This window comes from Anomaloglossus baeobatrachus, chromosome 6, assembly GCF_048569485.1.
Source record: "Anomaloglossus baeobatrachus isolate aAnoBae1 chromosome 6, aAnoBae1.hap1, whole genome shotgun sequence".
In the NCBI taxonomy this organism is placed as follows: domain Eukaryota; kingdom Metazoa; phylum Chordata; class Amphibia; order Anura; family Aromobatidae; genus Anomaloglossus; species Anomaloglossus baeobatrachus.
Window position 1 is genome coordinate 106,122,664 of NC_134358.1, and position 21,597 is coordinate 106,144,260.

Consider the following 21,597-nt stretch of genomic DNA (forward strand, 5'->3'; position numbering starts at 1 on the left):
AAAATATTATTTTATATTTTTTTAATCAAAATATGTTACATTTATTTTACATAAAAGCCTAATTTAAACAGTAAGTTGTTTTTTGATGACACATTCCCTTTAACACTTTTTGGGGCGTTATAATAGTTTTGCAAGTTGAATACTAATTAGTAGTTGATTTTGTAAGTATGGAGGTGCCGCACTATGGGATCCCACCCTAAAAGTAATCCATTCAGAACAGAATGAATCTATTACGGGAAGAGCACCACTTACTCCATAAATTGTCTGTAGGAAAGGAAAATAAAAACAAAACACTACAATCACATTCACATTTTGTGAGATGTTTATGTTACCTAAGGTAAGACAGATGTAATCATTCCTGAGAACAATTAAGAAACTTGCTATAAAAAGGTTTTTATTGTAAACAAAATCAAGTTGTTGGTCTCGGGTCGTCGTCAAAACAAGTTTAACTGAAACAATCTGAATTCGGCGTCCATGGATATTCCTCTACACGTCTTGTTTAAATAATTAGTACAGTTATCAGAACATTCTAGAGGGGAAAACCCTTTTAACAGTATTTCTAATTTACAATTTGTTTATTTCATGTTTTACAGTCATTTGTATAGTAGTAGTGCACACCCAACCCTGGAAAAAACTCAACATATGAGTTTAACATCATACAGTTTTGGTAAAACATACCTGCAGACCAGCTGTATGCAGCCTTTTCTTTGTGAGATAGTTTTGCTGTACGTTTTTTGGGGGGGTTTCTGCTTGCTTATACAGTGTGTCCACTCATATCCTGTCCACCGCCATTGACTTGAGAACGGCGGCAGCTATAGGCATAGAAGTGGTGTCTAGGTATAGTAAAGTAGCCATGCGCTATGCAATGAAACCAACAACAGAGTTAGCATTTTTATATCAAAAACGGAACGAGATAGAGGAGTAAAAGTGAATAAAAAAAATTGAAGGGCATCATCAATTGAATACGAATCGACACCTTGCATACAGAAATGCTATGATGTGAAACCCATGACCCCCCCCCAAAACATTGAATTCTGGTCACGCATATGGTGCTCATTTAACTTTGATGCTCAAAGTGACCACCGTCAGCTGCAATGCACATCTGGCCTCTACACAGCATACTGTATCTTGCTGCACGTTGTGCAATATGTTAGGTGATACATTTGCACAAGCATCTGTGATACGTCGTCATAGGTCCTGCAATGTTGTTGGAGGGGTCACATAAACCTGCTGTTTGATGTGACCTCACAGAAAGAAGTCTAATGGGGTCAGGTCAGGTGAGCGTGGAGGCCACTCCACACAGCCACCATACCCAGTGACTTGTAGGAAGGTCTCCATGAGGTATCGCTTCACGTCCGCAGCCTTGTGAGTTTTATACGTTCTAATCATAGCATTTCTGTATGCAAGGTGTCGATTCATATTGAATTGATGGTTCTCTACAACTTTGTAATTCACATTTTTTGTCTATTTTGTTCCGTTTTCGAGATAAAAATGCTAACTCCGTTGTTTTCCAACAGGTGGTGCTATAGGTAGTTTCATTGCGTAGCACATGGATACTTTACTATACCTAAACACTACTTCTATGCCTATAGCTGCCGCCGTTCTCAAGTTAATGGCGGTGGACAGGATATGGGTGGACACACTGTATAGTGCCCCAGTCAATCTCATTTTTTAAATTTCTTTTTAATATGTCTTCAGATTTTGGAAGGCAACTGGAGCACGCAGAGGAATCCCAAGCAAACATGGGGAGAGCACAATAGTGGACACAGGGATAGATGGGCCTCTGTGCAAGAACAATACATGGTCTTTTTTCAGTCCAATGGCTACTCATCATCCAAAATTTCAACTGCTTTGGAGGTATAAATGGGCCCTCATACCATTTGGGCCATCTTGTGACAGCATGTGTTGCACCAATGATATGTCTTCTATAGGGTTATTATTACCTGTGCTAACTACACTGAAAAAAATATGAACACTATACTTTTTGTTTTTGCTCCCATTTTTCATGAGCTGAACCCTAAGATGTAAGACTTTTTCTTTGTACAAAAAAGGCCTTTTTCTTTCAAATAGTGTTCACAAATGTGTCTAAATCAGTGTAAGGCTAAGTTAGCATATCCAGTAATCATCCATTAGAATGGATCCAGCAGCAATCTATTGGCAAAAAAGTTGTGCATACAACCTTATTTTCAGTTTTGAAAAAATTGATTTTTGCAGGATCCATTTTTTTAACATGGAAATCTATGGAAAATGGATCATTGAACTGATTTAGCCATCACTTTTTCTTTAATTTGTAAAGGATCAATTTTTGCTCATTTGATCAGTTGTAAAGGAAAGATAAAAGCAATCAGTTAGCAGATTCGTTTTCCATAGACTCCCATGTTAAAAAATGGATTCTGCAAAAATCAATTTTTTCAAAATTGACAATAAGGTTGTATGCACAATGGATTGCTGCTGGATCTGTGTCGCCCAGGGAAGGAGTACTCGGTCCCGGGCGGTTACAAACGGGAATGTCACTCTGGTGGACGTTGTCCGGTCCCGTGCCCTGGGGACGCTTAATAAAAGGGGGTATTTACAGGGGATAATAGAGTTAATGTTCGTGATGCCACCTGCGGGGTGTGGTTAAGAATGGAGAACTGCCGCTGCTCAACGTAGGTACTCCCTGAGATGGTGATAGTGGCAGCTATGGTGGTAGGCCCTCCGCAGGTAGGGCTGTGCCTAGGAGATGTACGGTGTATAATGATGGAGACCACAACGGGTTAACTTTAACAGTCTCTACTCACATGGACCCTCGGCCTGCTGGCTCAGGTCCCAGGAGCATCAGTGCCAATGTAGTGACCCAGGTTGCTATATCCCCGGCACTCTCTGTAGATTGAGTCCCCGTAGCATGGAGCGTTTGGGAACCCCGACTGTCCCTTTAGGGGTACAGTCTCCTCCGTAGGGTGGGCAGTGTGGACCCTGTGGGGAGGTAAGTGTCCGAACCCCGATCCTAGTTTACTGCTGATGCCCAAGATTATTTGGTTCGATGAAGTCCATGAAGGTGTCCTCACCATGCAGGTATTTGTCAAACCGTTTGAAACTTGACATTTGACCTTGGACCCTGTGCCCCGTGTGTGCTCCAGTTCCAGCGGTATCTCGGTACCCATCCTGGCGACCTCTCTCCTGTGCCCACGGGGTCACCATTACATGGGCCCAGCTCAGGCACGTCCGCACACCTCTCCTATGTGCTACTCCACTCTCTACTCTCTACCAACTGACTGACCCCTCCCACCACACTGGCTATAACCATGATATATATACATTATATAGTATGTATTTTTTTGGCTTGCACTCAGAATATATATATTAGTGCTCACTTCAGTTATCCTATTCAGTTGGCTATAACCATGGACCTGTTCCCATGGTAACCATCCCCTTACATGATTAACCCTTTATGCCCAGTGTGGAGAGGAGAACCAGGATTTTAGATGTGTTGGTGGAATCGGCACTGGTACTCCAGGTCCCAGGAGGTAGGTCCTGCATCCCCAAGAGGATGCAGTTCCCTGTAGTGCCCTGAGGTTTTCAGGAGCACTACAGATCCATTCTAATGGATGATTACTGGACATGTGAACATAGCCTTAGTGAGATTTCTCCTTTGCGGAGATAATCCACCCACCTCACAGGTGTGGCATATCAACATGCTGATTAGACATAATTATTGCACAGGTGTGCCTTATGCTGGCCTCAATAAAAGGTCACTGTAAAATGTGCAGTTTTACAGTATTGGTAGAATCCTGGTGGGAAGTCAGAAATCCAGTCAGTATCTGGTGTGACTACCATTTGCCTCACACAGTGGAACATATTCCCTTAGCATAAAGTTGATCCGGTTGTTGTTTGTGGCTTGTGGATTGTTAGTCCACTCCTTTTCAGTGGCTGCAAAGTTGCTGGGTATTGGCAGGAACTTGAACACGCTGTTGTATACGTCGATCAAGAGCATCTCAAACATGCTCAATGTATGACATGTCCGGAGAGTATGCGGCCATGCAAGAACTGAGATGTTTTCAGCTTCCAGGAATTGTGTACAGATTGTTGCAGCAAAGGGCCGTGCATTATCAGCTGCAATATGAGGTGATGGTTGTGTATGAATTGCACAACAATGGGCCTCAGGGTCTCGTCACACTGTCTCTGTGCTTTCAAAATGACATAAAAAAAATTCACCTGTGCTCATTGTCCATAACACACACCTGCCCATATCAAAACCCCACCGCCACCATGCACCTCTCGATTCACAAAGTTGACATCAGCAAACTACTCCCCCCACATGATGCCAAACACACAGTCTATCTGCCCTCTACAGTGAAAACCGGGATTCATCCTTGAAAAGAAAACCTCACCAACTTACCAGCTGTCATTGAATGTGAGCATTTTCCTACTCAATTCAGTTACAATCACGAACTGCAGTCAAATAGATACCCCGATAAGGACGACGAGCAGAAGATGAGTTTCCCTGATATGGTTTCTGACAGTTTGAGCAGAAATTCTTTACTTATGCACCAATTGTTGCAGCAACTGTCTGGGTGACTGGCCTTAGATGGTGTTGGAGGTGAAGATGCTGGGTAGTGAGGTCCTCGGCTGGTGTGGTTACACGTGGTCTGTAGTTGAGAGGCCAGTTGGATGTACTGCCAAATTCTTAGAAACGCCTTTTAAGACGGCTTATGGTAGAGAAATTAACATTCAATTAATAGCAACAGCTCTGGTGGACATTCCTTCAGTCAGCATGTCAAGTGCATGTGCTTTCAAATGTGCAACAACTGTGTCATTGTGCTGTGTAATAAAACTGCACATTTTAGAGTGACCTTGTATTTTGGCCAGTCTAAAGGGGGCTTTACACGCAATGATATCTCTAACGATATGTCGTCGGGGTCACGGAATTCTTAACGCACATACGGCGTCGTTAGCGACGTCATTACGTGTGACACCTATGAGCGAGTGTTAACGATCAAAAATACCTAATCGTTGATCGTTGACACGTTCATTTTCAAAAAATCGTTGCTGGTGCTGGACGCAGGTTGTTTGTTGTTCCTGAGGCAGCACACATCGCTATGTGTGACACCCCGGGAACGACAAACAGCAGCGTTCCTGCGTCCTCTGGCAACGAGGTGGGCGTGTCGTTAATGCGGCTGGTCTCCGCTCCTCTGCTTCTATTGGCGGGCCACTATGAGACATCGCTGTGATGGCGCACGAACCTCCCTCTTAAAAAAGAGGTTGTTCCCGGTCCACAGCGACATCGCTAGGAAGGTAAATGTGTGTTACGCGTCCTAGCAATATTGTGCGCCACAGGCAGTGATTTACCCTTGATGCACAAACGACGGGGGCGGGTGCTTTCACGAGCGACATCGCTAGCGATGTTGCTGCGTGTAAAGCAGACTTAAGGCACACCTGTGCAATAATCATACTGTCCAATCAGTATTTTGGTATGCCTCACCTGTGAGGTAGGTGGATTATCTTAGAAAAGGAGAAGTGTCACTAACACAGATTTAGACAAATTTGTGAACAATATTTGAGAGAAAAGGGCCTTTTGTGCCCATAGAAGAAGTCTTAGATCTTTGAGTTGAGCTCGTAAAATGGGAGCAAAAATAAAAATGTTGCTTTTACATATTTATTCAGTATACAAGGAAATCAATATAATTACAGAGTCATGTTTTCAGACCCCGATGATTTCTTTGGGGAGCATACAGATTTGTGTTGTGAATAGCAAAGTTGTTTGTTTGCTAGGAAATTGACACTGGAAGTTGCTGAATCAATGCAAATGTTCAATTTTTTGCTTATCTTACTGATAAAAAAATCCCGGAAATCTAGAAATGTAAAGATAAAATTGAGAAATAAAAATTGGAGTAAAGGCCACTTTACACGCAACGACATCGCATTAGTGATTAGATAGGGGTCACGGAATTAGTGACGCACATCCGTTCTCGTTAGCGACGTCATTGCGTGTGACACGTATGAGCGGCCGCTAACAATCAAAAATACTCACCTTATCGTTGATCGTTGACACACTGTCCATTTCCCAAATATCGTTGCTGCTGCAGGTACGATGTTGTTCGTCGTTCCTGCTGCAGCACACATCGCTATGTGTGACACTGCAGGAACGAGAAACATCTCCTTACCTGCAGCCGCCCACAATGAGGAAGGAAGGAGGTGGGCGTGATGGTTGTCCCGCTCATCTCCGCCCCTCCGCTTCTATTGGGCAGCCGCTTAGTGATGTCATTGTGACGCCGAATGAACCGCCCCCCTCTAGAAAGGAGGCGGTTCGCCAGTCAGCGACGTCACTAGGCAGGTAAGTAGTGTGACGGGTCCGAGCAATGTTGTGCGCCACGGGCAGCGATTTTCCCGTGACACACAACCGACGGGGGCGGGTACGCTCGCTAGCAATCTCGCTAGTGAGATCTCAGCGTGTAAAGTGGTCTTTAGAAATAATGTGAAAAGAAGATCCTTAGGTAGAGACATTTCAGTGGTGCCTTACCAGGCACACGGCTCACTCCGCTTCCTTTCTTTTGTTTCTGTGCTAGTTGACCCCTTGCATTGCTGATGTATTTTTATGATATCACCCAGGTGGGACATTTTATCCAACTATTTTCTTTGACTTGCTTTGCTTGAATATTTAACACCCAAAACCTGCCAAAAGGGTTGATGTTTTACTCATATGTCTGAACTAGTTTAAAGGGATTATTCAGGCATAACATATTGATGAACTATCCAGTATCAGGTTGGTGTGTGTCCGACACGCCGCACTACCAATAATTTGTTGCAGACCTTGAGATGAGATGTTCTGGCTAGATGTAAACACTGCATGAAGCTTATTAGTTCAATATGTAACAGCCAGTGCCCACTACTTCAGTTTGGCTCCTAATCCAATGAAGTAGAGTTGATCTGCAGTTCTAGGATGCATTGGCTTCACATTGATCACAACTATGCAGTACAGTTTTTTTTATAGTTTGCATCTGACCAACACCGGGTCTAATAACACATGAGCAGTGGTGGTGCCGAGTATCGAACCACCACCAATTTGGTATTGATAACCTATCCTAATGGGAGGTCATCAATATTTTATGTCCAGTCAACCCCTTAAATTCCTGACCTTCTTCCTGCACATGAACCTCCTTCTTACTCCTGATCCCAACAATGCTTTTTTTTTCCAACATTTGTCTCCTGTCTGCTCCCCATATCGTTATATTCTGACTAATATCTACATCTGATCATGCATCTGCCAACAATGACAGACTTTCCCCAGGACCACAACCTTGTGTCAATCCTGCACAGGTTCCCATATATCCATTAAAGCATCAAAGCTAGGGACAGATCTAACTTATTTACTGCATCCTAAATTAGGTCAGATAGCAAGATTTCATGTAAAAAATCACTTTATTTGTCAAAAAAGGGGTAAAAATGAACAAATGGAGTATAATAGCAGAGAGGATACACATGATAGGCATACCAAACCAGCTGGGAGCAAACAAGCGTGCAATAAAGGAGAACCATAGAAGAGCCTTGTAAGAAAGTATATGGGACGCCAGGCAGACACAGGGGATACACCCAGGTACAATCCCAGATTAACAAAGTACAAAAGGCATCATATCAGTGGCAACCAGTTGTAGAACAATAAGCACACATACTCACAGCAGGTAATGGCGCCAGGTCCCATCCGACGCGCGTTTCAGCGTCAGCCTTCGTCAGGGAGGAGGGGGCGTGGCTGACGAAGGCTGACGCTGAAACGCGCGTCGGATGGGACCTGGCGCCATTACCTGCTGTGAGTATGTGTGCTTATTGTTCTACAACTGGTTGCCACTGATATGATGCCTTTTGTACTTTGTTAATCTGGGATTGTACCTGGGTGTATCCCCTGTGTCTGCCTGGCGTCCCATATACTTTCTTACAAGGCTCTTCTATGGTTCTCCTTTATTGCACGCTTGTTTGCTCCCAGCTGGTTTGGTATGCCTATCATGTGTATCCTCTCTGCTATTATACTCCATTTGTTCATTTTTACCCCTTTTTTGACAAATAAAGTGATTTTTTACATGAAATCTTGCTATCTGATCTTTTTGTGAATTGGTTGCCTGTATTGATACAGATCAGAGTATCCATCTTTATGTATGGAAAATTGGGTGGTGGTATTTTTTCCTTATGTCTGGAGACTACCTTACTATATATAATCCCCAGTTTATTCATACTATACCTAGGCTGATTTTTGGTGTTCTTGCATCCTAAATTAGCAAACTTCAATATCATTGTGTTTCCAGAGGTTCTATTATACACAGTAAGTTAGACACCTTTGATAGTAAGATGAGTAAATAATTATAACAACTTACTAGACTTTAAAAAAAAGACTATAGTTTTTTCAGAATATGAGCTTTGTATACAGTCAGGTCTGACCTGGACATATTTGAGATGGATGGTGACAAACTGGAATTGTAAAGTAGTTCACCCTGCTCAGATCAATGATCACTCAAGATGCAGCAACGATATCAGAAGCCCATAGTACAATAGCTATGGGCAAATCAACAATGAAGTCACTGGACAAGGTCTTCAATCAAGGAACATTTCACTGGGGATGAAGACTTGGCTTGTACATAGTCTGGTCTTTTCTGTACTAACATACGGATGTGAAACCTGGACAATAAAGAAGCAAGACAGAAGAAGAATCAACGCCTTTGAAATGTAGTGCTGGAGAAGGATGTTACCAATACCATGGATGGCAAGAAGAACAAACATATCAATTTTGAAACCAATCAAGCCAGATATGTCACCCAAAGTAAGTTACATTTGGACAGATCATCTGCAGAAAGCAATCACTGGAGAGGGACAAAATGGTTGGAAGAATGGCAGAAGCAAGGCGAAGAGGAAGACCAGCAACCTGATGGCTTGATATAATCTAGACAATGGTGGAGAAGACCCTGGTTGACCTATCTAGGCTTCCACAAGATTGATCATTCATCCATCAAGTCGCCTAGGCTCAAGATCAAGCCCAAAGGCTGTAAAAAAAAGTTATTTATTCCAGTACTTTGCTTTTCTTCATTTATGAGAATTGGCCCATTGATCCTCTTGGTATTATAAGATAATGATATCTAGATGACTTCCTCTAATGGTATCATAGAGAGTCATAAGACAATGATTGTACTTTGGCTTTAGCATGTTCTTTTGAAAACTTGTAAAAAATAAAACTAGTCCACCAATTTTGGGAAGCAGAGAGTGGGTAGTAAGAGTTTGCATATTTGCATCTTTTTTTCATTTAATGAAAATGTCAGTGTCCATAGCTTTAGACTTCCTACTTACTATAATAGCATTATATTCTGTAACCTCACACAGGATAATGCCATGTGTCTGAAAATACAAATTGTAATCTCTAAAATGTCATTCTCCGAGCAATGTTTTTGCCTTTTTGTAAAGTTCGCTTTGCTCGCCTGATGTTCTTATTCTCTGTCATTGTTTTTTAATCCCTTGGCACAGCCTATCCAGACCTCCTGCTACTATGTGCTGAGACATTTTTCATAATGCCGGATATTCCGCTGCTCATTCTTAGGTAATGAAAATATTTTAGATATTGTAGCATAATCTTAAAGACTGCATTCCCAAGATCATTTCAACTCATATGTGGATTGAATTTCTAAATGCTTAATAGTTTTATGCCTGCTGCTGTTTAACTCGCTTCACTGCTGGAAATGCTTGCATGGTCTTTGTCACAGACACTTTTCATAGCTTGACTGATATAAAGTCAAAGATGTGAAAAAGCATGTATGGTATAGGCAAGTTAATAACCCTAATTACTTCAGCCTGTAATCAAGTATCCTACAATATGTATGTTCATACAGAGTATTAAAAAGTCTATTGAAATTTCAAATACAGAGCAGTACATAAAACATGACAATAAATCTGGCCATGTACTTTGTATATTCATTACGGTACATATAGAACTATTTCAGAACTTTCTGTTGAATTTTTCTTCTTACATTCTGCATGTTGCTAGTTTAAGTTTATGTATTTTTCCTACTTTGCAGTATAAGGCTACATTCACTTGCAGCAGTTTTTTTTTACAGCCTTTTTGAATGCAAAGTAAAGGGTACTTTACATGCAGCGCTATCAGTACAGATATCGCTAGCGAACGTACCCACCCCCGTCGGTTGTGCGTCATGGGCAAATCGCTGCCCGTGGCACACAACATTGCTTACACCCGTCACACGGACTTACCTTCCCTGCGACGTCTCTCTGGCCGGCGATCCGCCTCCTTTCTAAGGGGGTGGTTCGTGTGGCGTCACAGCAACGTCACACGGCAGCCGTCCAATAGCAGAGGAGGGGCGGAGATGAGTGGCTGGAACATGCTGCCCACCTCCTTCCTTCCTCATTGCTGGTGGACGCAGGTAAGGAGATGTTCATTGTTCCTGCGGTGTCACACATAGCGATGTGTGCTGCCGTAGGAACGAGGAACAACATCGTACCTGCAGCAGCAACGATATTTTGAAAAGGAGCAACGTGTCAACGAGCAACGATTTTTCATGTTTTTGCGCTCGTTGATTGTCGCTCCTTGGTGTCACACGCTGCAACGTCGGTAACGACGCCGGATGTGCATCACTAGCATCGTGACCCCGACGATATATCGTTAGCGATGTCGCAGCATGTAAAGCGACCTTTAGGCTATGTTCACACACTCAATCTTTTCTTAACCACAAAGATGCAGTATTTTTGGCCCCACAATCGCACCAGCAGCAAAAACACATAAAAAACACATGCGTATTTGACGCATTTTTACCTTATTTTGCCCAATGCATTTTTAAGTAAAATCTATGGACTGGAAGAGCTCAAAAACACAAAAAGAATTGATATGCTGCATCTTCAAAAACGCAGCCATAAAAATGATAAACTGTGCAGACAGCAGAATAGAAATCTCATAGACTTTGTTGGGGGAAGGAAATGCACGCATTTGGGTGCATCTTTTTCACCTAAAAATGCACCAAAATCGCAGTAAAAGATACAGTGTGTGAACATAGCATAAAAGTTGCTTTTTACAGTACCAGCAAAAGCTATGTGATTTCAGAAATCTCACGCAGCTGTTTTTTTTCCTGATTAAATTTGAGAACTACAGTATTTTTGAAGCTTGCAGAACATCAGTTCTCTGAGTGTTCTTTAACCCTTTAACGACCGCAGGCAGTAAAATTACTCTCCAGCGGTCATTGTGCTAATCCCACCCGGCTGCCGCAGGCAGCGGGAGGGATCCACGCACATGTCAGCTGATAGGCACACATGTTAGTTGTACAAATCAGGCACGAGCAGATCCGCAATCTACCCATACTTGTTAACCTTTTAAATTGGGCTGTCAAAATGTGACAGCGCTATTATAATCGCGGTAGCATTTAAAGTTTACTCCCCGCCTGACACAGGGTCATGTGAAGACTCCTGGAGCTCACATGGCTCGCTTCCTGTTTCCCCTGGCCCAGAGCTGTGTGAGACAGGAGATGAGCATATCTGGTGTTCACAGCTGTGTAGCAGATATGGAAAAGCGATCAGACTACTGATCCTTATAGTCCTCTAAGGGTACCAGTAAAATATAAAAAAAAGAAAAAAGTTTGGAAAAAAAAAACAAAACAAAAAAAACCCCTAAAAGTTCAAATAACCCCCCCCATTTGCCACATTGAAATTTAAAGGGTTAAAAAAATAAAAAATATACACACATTTGGTATTTGCTATGCACCCCAATTTGGGATGTATTCCATCTGTCTAGATTTTGGCGGTTGGTGACTGTTCACATTAAGTCATCAGGCTTTGTCCACAGGCTATTTACTTCATGCAGCATTTGCTTGGAGTGGATTCATAGTGAGGCCGTATGGCCCATTTTATAAAAATATTTTAGTGTAGGACTGCCTCAAATGAGATTTGCCGTGACGTGGCGAGGCAGCTCAAGAAATTGCAATTTTTTGCCAAAAATCTCAAATTTTTTTTTATGATAAGTACAGTTTGGAATGTTTAGTGCTGAAGTGCACATTTGGTGCTGGCTTTTTGTTTTTTCTTCATTGAATTGGTCGGTGGTTGACCTCCACCTTGCTATGCACCTATGCACCCCAATTTGAGATGTATTCCATCTTTCTAGATTTTGGCGGTTGGTGACTGTTCACATTAACCCCTTCACGACCGCGGGCAGTAAAATTACGTCCTATTTTAACGTGACTTAACGACCAGGGACGTAATTTTACTGCCTAAACTTCATTTGATTGCCGTGGCCATAGCAACGGCTTTCAAATGATGTCCCCTGCTGTTTCTTACAGCAGGGGACCTTTGCTTGACCCCAGGGGGGGCGGCATCGCCACCCCCTATCAACGATCGATGTGATTGGCTGTTCAAATCTGAACCGCCAACCACATCGATCGCACTAATTTCAGCAAAAATAATGCCCGAATTAGTGCGATCCTGTGAGATCCAGCTATGAGATGCCGCAGCTGCTGCAGCATATCATAGGTGGACCTCAAACATGTCGCCCCCAGCCCCTGCAGCACTGATTGGAGCGATCGTGCTATGACGCGCAATCGCTCCAATCAGTGTGCAGTGGGGCGGTCTGATCTGCCGGTAGCCGCCCTCCCCAGGCCTGTGCTGGCCTGCGAGCCCTCCCCCAACATGTCTGCAGCATGCAGTGGCTGGTACTTGTGGTACCACGCCACCGCTGCTGCTGCCGCCGCCGCCATAGCTGCTGCACGTGAGTACTGTGCTCACTTTGCAGCCAGCCCGTGCGCGCTCCCGTGGTGCCCCTGCGCGCTCCCGTGGTGCCCCTGCGCGCTGCCGTGATAGCCCCTGCCGTGCCCCCCCCGCGATCTGCTCCCCCCAACCCCCCCCCCCCGACATCCCGATCTGCTCCCCCCGCGATCTGACTGCCTCCCCCATTATCTCTGTTCTGCTTCTGCAGCTCCCTCTCCGGTCTCCCCCTCTGCTCTACCCCCTCCCCCTCTGCTCCCCCCCCCTCTGCTCTCAACCCCCCCTCTCCCCCTCTGCTCTCCCCCGACGTCCTCTTACCTGTCTTCACCGGCCTGATCACATCTGCGTCCATCGCTGGGTCCTTCCTGGGCATTCTGCTGATCTGCCTGCTGCTCCTGTAAAGCTGTCCATCTCTCTGCCATCTGTTCCTCTGCGGCTCTTCTGGTCAGTGATCCTCCTGCTAGTCCTCTGGGTACTGTGAGTATAACTTTTTTTTTTTTTCCGTATGCCCTGTCCATTTTTACACCTCATCCGTCCATGCGTCCCGCCAACCGCTGATCAGGGATGCAGATAACGGATCGGCATCCCTGCTCAATTTTTGGCGTGACTTTTTTTTCCGTATCCCCGACGCTTTTTGTATCGCATCCGTCCGTGCGTCCCGCCAAGCGCTGATCAGGGATGCACATAACGGATCGGCATCCATGGTCAATTTTTGGCGTGACTTTTTTCCGTATTCACGACGCTTTTTGTATCGCATCCGTCCGTGCGTCCCGCCGAGCGCTGATCAGGGATGCAGATAACGGATCTGCATCCGTGGTCAATTTTTGGCGTGACTTTTTTCCGTATTCACGACGCTTTTTGTATCGCATCCGTCCGTGCGTCCCGCCGAGCGCTGATCAGGGATGCAGATAACGGATCTGCATCCGTGGTCAGTTTTTGGCGTGACTTTTTTCCGTATTCACGACGCTTTTTGTATCACATCCGTCCGTGCGTCCCGCCGAGCGCTGATTAGGGATGCAGATAACTGATCGGCATCCCTGCTCAATTTTTGGCGTGACTTTTTTCCGTATTTGCGACGCTTTTTGTATCGCATCCGTCCGTGCATCCCACCAAGCGCTGATCAGGGATGCACATAACGTATCTGCATCCATGGTCAATTTTTGGCGTGACTTTTTTTTTTACGTATCCCCGACGCTTTTTTTTATCGCATCCGACCGTGCGTCCTGCAGCGGCCGATCAGTGCACTGCGTCTGTGCGTTTGAAAAGTCAAATGGCGCTCCTTCTCTTCTAAGCCCCGCCATGTGCTCAAACAATTATTTCCACCACATATGAGGTATCTGCGTACTCAGGAGAAAATGCACAATACATTTTATGGTGCATTTTTTCCTGATAGCCTTGTGAAAAAAAAGCTACCTAGTTGAAGCAACCGTTTTGTGGTAAAAAATTTTTTTTTTCTTTTCACGGCTCAACGCTATAAACTTCTGTGAAGCCCCCAGGTGTTCAAAGTGCTCACCAAACATCTAGAAAAATTATTTGACGGCTCTAGTTTCCAAAATGGTGTCACTTGTGGGGGAGCTCCACTGTTTAGGCACCATAGGGAGTCTCCAAACGTGACATGGCGTCCGCTAATGATTCCAACCAATTTTGCTGTCAAATGGCGCTCCTTCTCTTCTGAGCCCCGCCATGCGCCCAAACAATTACTTTCCACCACATATGAGGTATCTGCGTACTCAGGAGAAAATGCACAATACATTTTATGGTGCATTTTTTCCTGATAGCCTTGTGAAAAAAAAGCTACCTAGTTGAAGCAACCGTTTTGTGGTAAAAAAAATAATTTTTCTTTTCACGGCTCAACGCTATAAACTTCTGTGAAGCCCCCAGGTGTTCAAAGTGCTCACCAAACATCTAGAAAAATTATTTGAGGGCTCTAGTTTCCAAAATGGTGTTACTTGTGGGGGAGCTCCATTGTTTAGGCACCTCAGGGGGTCTTCATACCCCACATGGCGTCCGCTAATGAGTGCAGCTAATTTTGCACTCAAAAATTCAAATGGCGCTCCTTGCCTTCCGAGCACTGCTGTGTGTCCACACATTTGATTTCCACCACATATGAAGTATCTGCATACTCAGGAGAAAATGCACAATACATTTTATGGTGCATTTTTTCCTGTTACCCTTGTGAAAAAAAAGCTACCTAGTTGAAGCAACCGTTTTGTGGTAAAAAAAAATTTTTTTTCTTTTCACGGCTCAACACTATAAACTTCTGTGAAGCCCCCAGGGGTTCAAAGTGCTCACCAAACATCTAGAAAAATTATTTGAGGGCTCTAGTTTCCAAAATGGGGTCACTTGTGGGGGAGCTCCATTGGTTAGGCACCTCAGGGGGTCTTCAAACCCGACATGGCGTCCGCTAATGAGTGCAGCTAATTTTGCGTTCAAAAATTCAAATGGCGCTCCTTCCCTTCCGAGCTCTGCCGTGCGCCCAAACAATTGATTTTTACCACATATGGGGTATCAGCGTACTCAGGAGAACATGCACAATAAATTGTATTGTGTACTTTCTCTTTTCTCCCTTGTAAAAATGAAAATTTTATGGCTAAAGTAACATTTTTGTGTTAAAAAGTAAAATTTTCATTTTTTCCTTCCACATTGCTTTGGTTCCTGTGAAGCACCTAAAGGGTTAATAAACTTATTGGATGTGGTTTTGAGCAGTGTGAGGGGTGTAGTTTTTAGAATGGGGTCACTTTTGGGTATTTTCTGTCACCTAGGCCTCTCAAAGTCACCTCAAATGTAATTTGGTCCCTAAAAAAAATTATTTTGTAAATTTTGTTGGAAAAATGAGAATTTGCTGATGACCTTTGACCCCTTCTAACTTCCTAACGGAAAAAAAAATTGTTTCGAAAATTGCGCTGATGTAAAGTACACAAGTGGGAAATGTTTTTTAGTAACTATTTTGTGTGACATATCTCTCAGATTTATGGGCATAAATTTTCAAAGTTTGAAAATTGCGAAATTTTCAAAATTTCCGCCAAATTTCCTAATTTTTCACAAATAAATGCAAAAAATATCGGCCTAAATTTACCACTGACATGAAGTACAATATGTCACGAAAAAACAATCTCAGAATCGCCAGGATCCGTTGAAGCGTTCCAGAGTTATAACCTGTCAAAGTGACACTGGTCAGAATTGCAAAAAATGGCCCGGTCATTAGGGTGTTTTAGTGGCCGGGGGTGAAGGGGTTAAGTCATCAGGCTTTGTCCACAAGCTATTTACTTCATGCAGCATTTGCTTGGACCTGTCCCGCCTACAGCCATGACTCAGTCATGGGTACGGGATTGAAATAGACCAGGTGAGTGCTGCTAAGCGCAGTTCTACTATTCATAGTGAGGCCGTATGGCACATTTTATAAAAATATTTTAGTGTAGGACTGCCTCAAATGAGATTTGCCGTGACGTGGCGAGGCAGCTCAAGAAATTGCAATTTTTTGCCAAAAATCTCAAAAAAATTTGTATAATAAGTACAGTTTGGAATGTTTAGTGCTGAAGTGCACATTTGGTGCTGGCTTTTTGGTTTTTTTTTACACATTTGGTATTGCTGCATTCAGAAATAGCCAACCTAAAAAAATATAAAATCAATGAATCTGGTCGGTAAACGGCGTAGCGGCAAAAAAAATTCCAAACGACAAAATTAGGTTTTTTGGTTGCGGCAAATTTTGCGCAAAATGCAATAACAGATGATCAAAATGTAACATCTGCACAAAAATGGTACAATTAAAAACATCAGCTCGAGACTCAAAAAATAAGCCATCTCAGAGCCCCAGATCCCAAAAAATGAGAATGCTGTAGGTCACGGAAAATGGCGCAAAACTTCTGGATTTTTTTTTTTTAACCCCTTAGATAAAAGTAAACTTATACATGTTTGATGTCTACGAAGTCACACTGACCTGAGGCATCAGGTGAACAGAGTGAATAAAATATCTCAAAAACAATATGCATTGCACTTTTTTTAAAAAAAAAATTTGCATTTAGAATTTTTGTGCCATTTTCCAGTACACTATTTGGTAAAACCTATAGTTGCCTTTAAAAGTACAACTCGTTCCACAAAAAAATCAAGCCCTCACATGGCTATATTGACAGAAAAATAAAAAAGTTACGGCTCTCGGAAGAAGAATGGCAACAAAAAAACGGAAAGCGCAAAATCGACCGGTTGGGACAGGGCTTTTCACCCACAGAAGAATGAGACCAGTCAAAAATCGCTGCAATACAAGAAATGTTTTCTACATGTTGTTTTGCATTTTTATCCTTTCTCCGCGTATCTTTATTATTGTGTTGTCTGTGTTTGATGTTCAATAAATATAATAATTATTTTGTTACATTTTTTTTGGGGTCTCTCTTGTTTCTGTTTTTTATTAAACATGTAGTGCATGCAAAGCAGATTTATAATCCGCATCCAAAAGGTGGTGGAAAAAAAAAGGAAGCAAAAACTATGGATGAGTGGACCAGAATGGTAAATTTTGGGATTCCTACCAGACACCTGGTGTCCCAGTCTCAAACTCTGACTTTTCACGGGCCGGGGTCAAATTCGGAGTTCAGGTGCTGTTCATATACTAAAGTTTGTTGCACCACAGGCAATAAACAAGTTTATCAGCTTGGGGAAGATGCCTGCATGCTGCTGTGAACAAAATAAATAAAAAAAAACAAAAATGATGTGGGATCCCCCTATTTTTGATAACCAGCACAGGTAAAGCAGACAAATGCGGGCTGCAGCTTTCAGCTGTCTGCTTTACCTTGGTTAGCTAACAAAATTAGTCGATCCCATGCCATTTTTGAAAAGTATTTCTTTAAATAATATTTTTTTAAAAAAATGGCATGGTTTCCCCCTATTTTTGATAACCAGCGAAGGTAAAGCAAACATCTTGGGGTGATATTATCAGACTGGGAAGGTCTATGGTGTTATGGCCCTTTCCAGCCTTAAAATAGCACACAACTACCCTAGAAGTTGCGCATCCATTAGCTGCACCAATTTTGCACCAATTCTGGTGCTTTACCCAGCTCTTCCCTATTTCCCTGGTTCTGTGTCTGTGTCGGGGTAATAGTTTTGGGGTTGATGTCAGCTGTGAATTGACAGCTGGCATCAAGCCCGCATGTCACTAATGAATAGGCGTCTATCAGACACCCCTAGTACTAACCCGGAAGTGTACAGTTAAAACACACACACACACACACACACACACACACATACACACACACACACACACACACACACACACACACACACACTCACACTTTCTCATTCTATGCCTACCACTGACAGGAGTAACTTATAGAGTCTTATTCTCAAAGGATTTGGTGGGCATTGTGGGATATCACATCATTGGATTCAAGGATTTATATTTAAATAATAAATTGATGAACGAGGAAATGTGGGTTGTCTTTTTTCAAGTAAACTATTTTTTTTTCCAGTATGTGTGTTTTTTTAACTCCACACTTTCCGGGTTAGTAATTGGGGTGTCTGATAGACTAATCCCTGGATTTGATGCAAGCTGTCAATTCACAGCTGATATTAATCCGGTCAATTGGGACAAGGCAGGTCAAGCGCCAGAATTGGCGCATCTAATGGATGTGCCTCTTTTGGAGTGGCTTCGTGCTATACTTTTTAAGCTGGAATGGCCAAATAATCATGTACCTCCAACATGATAATTCCAGCCCTTATCTATCTGCTTTAAATTGGCTAGTTATCAAAAATAGGGCACCCCATGCCATTTTTTCTAAATTATTAAAATAAATAATTTAAAAAAACAGTGTGGGTTCCCTTCTATTTTTGATAATTAGCCAAGGTAAAGCAGACAGCTGAGAGCTGCAGCCCGCAGTTGTCTGTCTTAGCTACTCCGGTTATCAAAACTTAGGGTGGCCCCATGTCTTTTTTTTTAACTCCCTATCCACATTTGTTTGCAGGCAGTTTGCTGCTCCTTCTCCCATTTTGCTTGCTTTGACTATTTTTCAGTCATTTTACAGAATTTACAGTATTTTTAGTGGAAAACGTTAACTTTGCACTTCTTTGAAAAATATTTATAATGTGTAGGTCAGCAAGACCTTCATGGAGTCTATAAGTTTTCCCCTGTTTGTATGGCTTTGCTAATTTATTTTGGTAAATGCAGTGTGATTAGGCAATGCTGATAAAAAAAAATCAAGTTGAAGTAATAATTTCAAGCCTCTATAATAGTATTAAAAAGTTGTCAAAAATACATAGGATGAAAATAGGTGAAGACTACAGAAGTCACAGAAGACCCATGGGTCAAGTTCAAACATCTTGATCTTAAGATGTTTTTTAGATTTTATATTTTCATTTATGTTGTTTTTTTGTGTTGAAGGACAACGATTCGCAATTTTGTTTTTTAAATTTAGGCCTCCGTACGTTAGCAAAAGTGTTTTTTGTGAAAGGATGCCTGTAAGTAGGATCGTGGTATACAAAACTGGCTTTCTATGCACTGTACATATATCGCACCATCTCGGAATATTGTACAGCTGTCCTCGTGCAGCACCTGGTGTGTGGACAGAAATGGGAAAGTGAGAATCAGTAAAACTCTTTTACTGAATCACTTGATCATGCTTGACTAAACTGTGATTTGTCTACTAGATTATAGACTTCTACAAATGGGCTAAGCAGCTTGAGCACTTGTAACGTATTGATTGGTTTATTGACACAGAAAATGATCCAAGGTTACTTGTTCCTGAAAACAATACATGGCAAGCTGTAAATGGGTTGTGTGTTTCAAGCAAAAATTGCTTAGCTCAGAAAAAAAATGAAAAATATGAACAACACATAGGACCACGTGTATGAGTGCATGTGGTGAAATACAAAGCTGCTAAAAGGAAGGAATCAATTGAAAATGAATTATGTTCTTGGTATATGAAAAAGATCCCCAAAACTCCTTAGATGTAGATGTAGTGCAACAAGAGATACAGAAGATATATAAAAAGTCTACATACGGTTGAAATGCCAGGATTTTACCATGGAAAAAAAAATCATGCCAAGAAGAATCATTTCACAGCCTTTTTTCATCTATAATGTGACCTATAATTTGTACTGTTTAATTGAAAAATAAACTGAAATCTTTTTTTTAGTGGAAAAAGAAAAATAAAGTAGTAAAATAATGTGATTGACAATTTAGACACCCATAAATTAATACTTTTTTTTTAAGTACCCTGCCATGTCTTTGTGAGACAGAGATATGGTGAGTGGACAGTTTCTACATCCCATCTAGATTGCACTTGGGACCATCATTTGTTTTGCAACAAGGCGATGACTCAAAATGCCCCTCTCCTCTAGGCCATGTAAAGGCTACATGATCAAGGAGGAAAGGGATGGAGAGCTGGTGAAGAAGACATGACCTTCACAACCACCCAATCTAAACCCAAATGACATAGTTTGCAATGAGCTGGACTCTAGAGTGATGGCGAAGCAGCCGACAACTATGACCTACAAACCAATCCACAACCTGTCTCCTCCCTACATCTGTGACCTAGTCTCCCAGTACTTACCTGCACGTAACCGTCGATCTTCACAAGATCTCCTTCTCTACTCCCCTCTCATCTCCTCTTCCCTCCATAGCATCCAATATTTCTCCCATGCCTCCCCCATGCTCTGGAATGCTCTACCACAACATATCAGACTCTCGCCTACCTTGACAAGCTTCAAAAGGAACCTGAAGACCCACTTCTTCCGACAACTTTACAACCTACTGATACACTCAGTCTGATATAGTGCTGCACGACCAGCTCCAGATTCACCTACTGTATCCTCACCCATCCCTTGTAGACTGTGAGCCCTCTCGGGAAGGGACCGCTCTCCTCCTGTACCTGTCTATGCCTTGTATTGTTTATGATTATTGTACTTCTCCCTATTATGTATACCCCTTTCACATGTAAAGTGCCTTGGAATAAACATCGCTATAATAATAATAAATAATAATAACAACTCTGTCAAGGTTGTTGGAAAGTCATTCATGGTGACTAACTGATGAAGCAGTTAAAGAGAATGCTAAAGCTATGTAAAGATGTGATCATAGTTAAAGAGGTATCTATGATATAATACTTATTTTGGCTTGTTTAACCAGTGTTCCCTTCTTTCTTCCATATGTGTTGTCTTGTGCCTTTGCTGCCGTCAGTCTGAATCTATAATGTGCACATTCCAATGACAATAAGGAAACCGTAGCATAAACAGATGTGTTAAAACTTTTTGGTGCGGTATGTTGCAATTTTTCTGTTAAAAAATTAAAATGAAAATTAACAGGCGTGCACAGCTTTGACCCACCTCACCATTTCCTATATGTCGACAAGGGATCAATAAGTAGAGACCATCAGTGATGTGGTAATTGTCAGAAGCAGTGAAGATCAGGTACACAAGCCGCAGAAAGTTTTTTTTCTGGCTGCAGATTGGTTATTTTAACTCTGTTTGTGAAATGGGTCTGGCAGAGAGTCAATTATATTGTCAACTGACTACTATCTTCTATGTACTGTAGGAATTAATTAAGAAAGCGCAACTTTATTGACTTATAGCACTAGTTGTTTATATGCTTATTACATCCAGTTTTAGACAGGAACACATTCCAAAATAATTTATTTTGGAAAATCTGGATTTTGTTTTGTAGTTTAGTTAAAACATGTTCCTATCTCCAAAGTCAGACAATGATAAATTTTATTAATTGCTTGGATTTAGGTCTCAGTTTTGCTTATTTTCGTAAGTAGGGAACATAAAACATTGTTCTCATCCATGCAAAGTAAATCCTCGCTATTAACTGTAGTGGGATTCCCCATTCCTTCCTTCACTATTTACAACAGTAATAGCCAACGAGTAAATCACTATCTACCAGTAAATCTCAAAGTCAGGACTGGT

At 42.2% G+C, this 21,597-nt stretch overlaps 1 long non-coding RNA gene across 1 annotated transcript; it reads left to right on the forward strand.

Annotated features, from left to right (window-relative positions):
• The first annotated feature begins 1,704 nt into the window (after window positions 1–1,704).
• Window positions 1,705–20,617, forward strand: LOC142244104 (uncharacterized). The gene is made up of 3 exons (XR_012724441.1): window positions 1,705–1,857; window positions 9,481–9,553; window positions 20,032–20,617. It is a non-coding gene; the product is annotated as an uncharacterized LOC142244104 (long non-coding RNA).
• The last annotated feature ends 980 nt before the right edge of the window (window positions 20,618–21,597 follow it).